This window comes from Elephantulus edwardii, unplaced genomic scaffold (genome assembly GCF_000299155.1).
Source record: "Elephantulus edwardii isolate Elephantulus edwardi_28Jun2011 unplaced genomic scaffold, EleEdw1.0 scaffold00122, whole genome shotgun sequence".
In the NCBI taxonomy this organism is placed as follows: domain Eukaryota; kingdom Metazoa; phylum Chordata; class Mammalia; order Macroscelidea; family Macroscelididae; genus Elephantulus; species Elephantulus edwardii.
The window spans coordinates 10,914,869-10,921,196 of NW_006399872.1; the positions used below are offsets into that span (position 1 = coordinate 10,914,869).

The 6,328-nt window shown below is 38.9% G+C and overlaps 1 pseudogene; it reads right to left on the reverse strand.

Moving 5' to 3' along the window:
- Positions 1–5,210: 5,210 nt before the first annotated feature.
- On the reverse strand, positions 5,211–5,684 carry LOC102862993 (annotated as a pseudogene).
- Between the last annotated feature and the right edge of the window lie 644 nt (positions 5,685–6,328).

Consider the following 6,328-nt stretch of genomic DNA (forward strand, 5'->3'; position numbering starts at 1 on the left):
AATTACCATCAATTAATCCAACTGAAATAAAAATCATTGACAAATTCAATATTTTCTCTATTTATTTTAATGTTATCTGTTGATTAAGTTGTCAGGATTTTTGTTTTCTTTCCTATGAGGTGCAATCTATGTGGAAGTCTTCGATTTCTTCAGGAAGTACTTCAAGTCCCCTTCATTTTGAGAACTTAAAGTTGATGAATATTCATCCATTCTTCCTTATAGAACACAACTTCTCAAATATTTTCTCACCATACAATTTGATTTGTTGTTGTTGCTGTTATATACTATTGAGTGGGAACAAAGTCAGAGCTAACCCTTCATTGTATTTTCAGAGGTTACAAATCATTTTCTCCCAGCTAACGGATTTAAACTACATGTCTTCAGGTTGGCAGTGCAATGCCTTATCATTAGGCCATCAAAACCCTCACAACTTCAGTTGTTATTGTTGTTAGGTGTCACTGAGTCAACTAAGATTCATAACAACCCTAGGAACAATGTATCAGAACCCTCCCCTATACTGTACTATTCTCATCATTTCTGCCATAATTGAAACCATTGTTACTCTCTGTGTCAATCCATCTCACTGATAACTTGAAATAAGTAAGGTCAAAGGTTACAATCATGATGTACAGCCTTTCAGATATTAAACCATATAGTGACTCATTGTTGTTTGAATTTTTGCTTCTTGGATCATGTACCAGTTCCTCAAGAACACAAGTATTTGGGGGTTCTCATGCTTCTCAATGTTATCCATAGTTTGTTGTGACCCACAAAATCAAATGGCTTTGTGCCTGAAGAACAGAAAATGGGACACAGGGACACAGGGCTATCTGTGAGTGTCTCTCTGAAAGGGCCAGAAGGAATGAGAATAGCATAGCCCCTCATTGCCCCAGAGAAGAAAACATATAAAAGTTCCCTAAGCTTAATCCCATGGTGCTTCTAGAGCCTCACCAGCACAAAGGGGTTTGTTTATTTATGTTAACTCACAGATTCATATTTGTGATACTAAGAATGGTGTTTATTACAAAAGTAAATTGGAGAGTGGGTGAGACAATGAATACCTCCCAATATATTTCAAAATAAGTCCAAGTTTAGTAAAAGTCTTGGTTCAATTCAGCAACACAAATTCAAGAAGCCTCTGTTTTTCTCAATCATCCAGCAAGGTTTGTTTCAGAGCAGCTATAAGTCAGCTTCTCTTCAAGAATATGGCAAGAACAACAAAACCTTAAACTATGGCTTCTTGTCTGTTGTTTTGTGCCGTCAAATCACTTGTGACTCATAGTGACCCTATATACAATAGCCTCAAAACCTGCTCTATCCTATGCCAATGTCACTGTCTCTCTGACACACTTATCTCCATTAACCTAGTCACTGAATCAATTCATCTCATCCTGCTGTCCTTCCACCCTCCCAAATATGATGTCCCTCTTCAAGGACTGGTCCCTTTTTACAACATGCTCAAAGTATGTAAGATGAAGCTTCACAATCCTTGCTTCCAAGGAGCAGCCTGGTTTTATGTGGCTGGTACAAATGGAAGAAGCATCCAGGTCACACCTTGCCACAGGTTCTCCACAGCAACACCATAGTCTCTCTAGCAGCATCACCAGGATCTTACTACCAGGGTCTCACTCTCACCAGGGTCTTGATACAATCTCCCTCAAGTTTTGCTGCCACAAGTCTTGCTCTCAAGTCTTGCTGCCGCATGTGGAAAGCATTATTTCTCTTATCCTAGTTGCACAGTTGTGGCTCATTTGCAAGAGCTTGCTGATTTGCAAGAATATGTGTTAAGTAATATGTTAAGTAATTTGTTAAGAATATGTGTTAAGTTAAGGTAGCTGGAGATGAGAGGGGTCTACCTGTTATGGCTAAATAAAGCCAACTGTCAGGCTAACACCACACATAAAATACCAGAAAACTTATCTCTAATGTTCTTAGAATTCAGTCAAGATCCATTTGATATCATTGATGATATTCTTTGTGCCATGGCTTTTTTCAAGTACAGTTTGGATTTCTGGTTGTTCCCTGTCAGTGTACTGTTTCAGTTGTTTTTTCTGAAAAAAATTGAGGAAGACTGCATTTGTATGTGATAATAATTATGTTTGGGGTTTTTTTACATCTACTGTATCACCTTAAACACAAATGTGGATTTATTCTTGTTTGTTATTCAGTTAGTTGATTTCTAAATTTCCTGGAGTTTACAAATTGAGCATATCTAGGACTTCTTCTCTTTGCTAAAATACCTCACTTGCTATTCTGTCTATTCTTAGAATCTAGTGTTTGCCAAGCCCTTCTTTGTAGTTTTTTCTTTGGTAACATTAGTTTTTGATCATATGTTACTTTTTAAAATTATTCAATGTTGAGCAAATGTTTTAGATAGTGTTGTTTTTGTTTTTGTAGTTATTATGCACCGTCGAGATGCCTGTGATACTGTGCACAATAGGTGATCTGATAGAGTGTGGAAATTATCAAACAATATCATTAAAACTACATATAAGCAAGATTCTGTTGAAGATTATCCAAAAATGACTGGAACAGCAAGCACATCAACTGTGAAATTCTAGAAGTGAAGGCTGTGTTTAGAAGAGGTACTAGGGATATTGTAGCTAATGGATTTGGCTGAAAGCAAGGAATACCAGAGATTATCTATCTGTGATTCATTGACCATGCAAAGGTGTTTGCCTGTGTGGACCACAACAAACTGTAGCTATTCTGAGAAAAATGGGAATCCCAGAACATTGATTGTGCTAATGTGAAATCTATTCTTGGACCAGGAGGCAGTCATCAGAACACAGCAAGGAAATACTGCATGGTTCAAAATTGGGAAGGATGTATGCCAGGGATATGTCCTATCTCTATATGCAGAACAGACTTTCTGATGGGCTGGGCTCTATGAGGGGAAGTGTGGCGTCAGGATTGGAGGAAGACCCATCAACAATCTGGGTTATGCAGATGACACAACCCTGCTTGCTGAAATTAAGGAGGACCTGAAGTGCTTGCTGCAGAAAGTCAAGGATAGCAGACTTCAATACGGATTGAAGTTCAATATCAAGAAAACAAAGATTCTTACCACTGGGCCGATTGGCAGCATCATGATGGATGGTGAAGAGATTGAAATTGTAAGCTTTAGTTTGCTTAGCTCTACAGTCAATACTCATGGTACCAGCAGCCAGGAAATTAAAAGACATATTGCCTTGGGAGAGTCTGCTTTCAGAGACCTCTCCAAGGTACTGAGGAGCAATGATTTTAGTCTGGAGACTAAGGTACACCTGATATGGCCATGGTCTTTACAATCACTTGCTATGCATCAGAGAGCTGGACAATGCCTAGGGATGATAGAAGGAGAATTCATGCCTTTGAGCTGTGGTGTTAGAGAAGAGTATTGAATATACTATGGCCTGCTAAGAGAATGAACAAGTTCATCCTGGAGAGGGTTAAACTAGGCTGCTTCTTAGAAGCAAGGATTCTGATGCTTCACCTGACATATTTTGGACATGTTGCAAGAAGGGACCATTTCTTTGAGAGGCATGTTGTGCTTGGGAGGGTGGAGGGACAGTGCAGGAGAGTAAGACCCTTGATAAGATGGATTGATTCAGTAACTGGGGTAATGGTGGTAGGTGTGTCAGAGAGAATAAGATTGGCACAGGTTAGAACAGGGTTTAGGACTGTTTTACATAGGGTTACTCTGAGTCGCAGATGACCTGATGGTACACAACAACAACATGTACAATACCCCTGAGCACTGTCCTATTCTGCCAGACTCAATAACTGACACACCTATTCCCATTACCCTAGTTACTATATCAATCTGTCTCATCCTGGGCCTTCCTCTCCTGCACTTCCCTCCACCCAGACAACTGGTATTGGAAAATGAATAAAACTGTTAAAAGGTGAAAATATAACCACTCCAACAAATGATGCTAGCAAAACTGGACATTTACCTGCAGAAAACTGAAACATGACCCTCATTTCATATTATACACAAACAAAAATTAACTCAAGGTGGATCAGAGACCTAAGGTTAACGCCCAGACCATAAGGATTATAAGAGACCAAATGAGAACAAATTTAGGATCTTTAGCTTACAGCATAAACAGGATTGTGAGTATAATCATACATGTAACTGTTATTGTTGTTGTTGTTGCTGCTGCTGGGTGCCATCAAATATGACCTATAGCAAACCTATGAACAACATATCTGAACTCTGTTCTATCTCATGCCATCCTCACACTTCCTCACACAGCAAAGCACATTGCTTCCATCACTACATCAATCCACTTAATTGAGGGTCTTCTTCTCTCTATTGCCCACTCTCTGCCTTTATGAGCATGATATCCTTCTCCAAGGAATAGCCTTTCCTAGCAACATGCCTGAAGCAACAATATACCTCATCATCCTTGTCTCCAAAGATCACTCCAGCTACACTTTGTTCAAGACATATATTTGTTCTTTTGACAGTTCATGGGATGTTCAGTACTCTTCTTCAACACCACAGCTCAAAGGCATTAATTCTTCTATCATCTTTATTCATTGTCCAGCTCTTGGATGCATAGCAAGTGATAGGAAAGACCATGGTTTGAATCAGATACACGTTAGTCCTAAAACTGCAATAATTACTCCTTAATAATTTAGAGAGGGCACTGACTGCAGATTTTTCCTGATTTCTAGACCGCTGGTACCAAGGGTGTTGATTCTGGATCTGAGTATGATAAAGTTGTTGATAATTTCAATCTCTTCTCCATCTATCATGCTGTTCCTTATAAGTCCACTGATAAGAACTTTTGTTTTCTTGACATTAAGATGGCAAAAACTTCACCAACAGGGTAAAAAGGGAAGCCACAGACAATGTGCAGAAAAGAAAAACTGAATTCTCATTAGGATATTGATAAATTAAAAGGAAAAATCTCATTTATACTGTTTTGTCACACTATGATGTTTTCATCACACTGTGATGCTTGAAGCAGTTAGGAGACCACTCCCTTATCTCAACAAAATGCAGAATTCAGCCTTACTATGTAATGAATATATTTCCTTCCTACACTTTTCCTCAAAGTTTAAATTTTGAAAATAATCATGTGACTAGGAGGAGAGTGAAATCTTGCCAAAGGATGTATTTGTTAGATTCTCTCCTTTTTGTTAGTTGAATGGCATGACAGAGCAGAGGCAAAGAGATGTACAATATGTTTTTTTTTGTTTGTTTTAAGTAAAAACTGTCAGAGCTTACACAGTACGTCAGCAACTCTGAAGATGTCTACATCATTATATTTGAAGTAACAGGCCCAGCAAATGTGAAAGCTGAGAGCGCCAAGAGGTCTACTTTGGCAGCTTTCTGTGTGATGCATCTCGGTGGACATAGTCAGTAACAACTTGTCCAAGGCCTGAGTGACTATGGACAGTAAGGGCTGCAGCCAAATATCATCCATCACAGAGATCACAGAGCAAGGATTCAAATAAGCTGCTGAGAGCAGACTTAGGAGAAAAACACTGACAGCTCTCTCACAAGTCCAGTGGAATCAGCCAGCCTTGGAACTAGAATACCTCAGGGACAAGTGAATGTGCTGTAATCATGGAGGTGACCAGTCCTGGAGAAATGCTGTGGCATGGGCAGGTCTGACCACAGGGGTTCAGAGGAATAGAGCTTGGGCTCCTTGGGTACTGCAGACACACATTCTCCAGAGAATAGCCATGTCTGTCCTTAGTGTTCTAGGTCACTCAACATCCTGGAAACAGTCATGTAACAATACTCATTTCATAAAGAAAAAAAAAGGAAAAGGCAAGCATTGGGTGAACAGGAGATTGACTAGGGTTACACTTTCTTGTTAATTTTAAACCAATAGACCATTTGGGAGTCTGGACTTTATGAAGAGGAATATGGCATCAAGATTGGAGGAAGACTCATCAACGACCTGTATTACACAGATGATATAACCTTGCTGAAACTGAAGAGGACTTGAAGCATTTGCTGCAGAAGACCAAGAATTGTAGTCTTCAATATGGATTGATGCTCAATATCAAGAAAACAAAGATTCTCACCATTGGGTCAATTTGTAGCTTCATGATAGACTGTGAAGAGATTGATAAAGTTCAACAGATTGAACAAGTACAAAGAAAAGTTACAATGCTGAGGCATATTGATTTCCTGACTTTAAATATTGCATTGTTCCCTTGTTATGTTCAGGCAGTTACTTTTTGATCTATGTGGAGTTTTTACAAAAGGACAATTAAGTGTTCTGGGATTCCCATTCTTTTCAATGTTAGCCTCATTTTATTATGATATGCACCACCAAATGTCTTTATCTATTTAATAAAACTTGATTAATTGTCTTTTAGG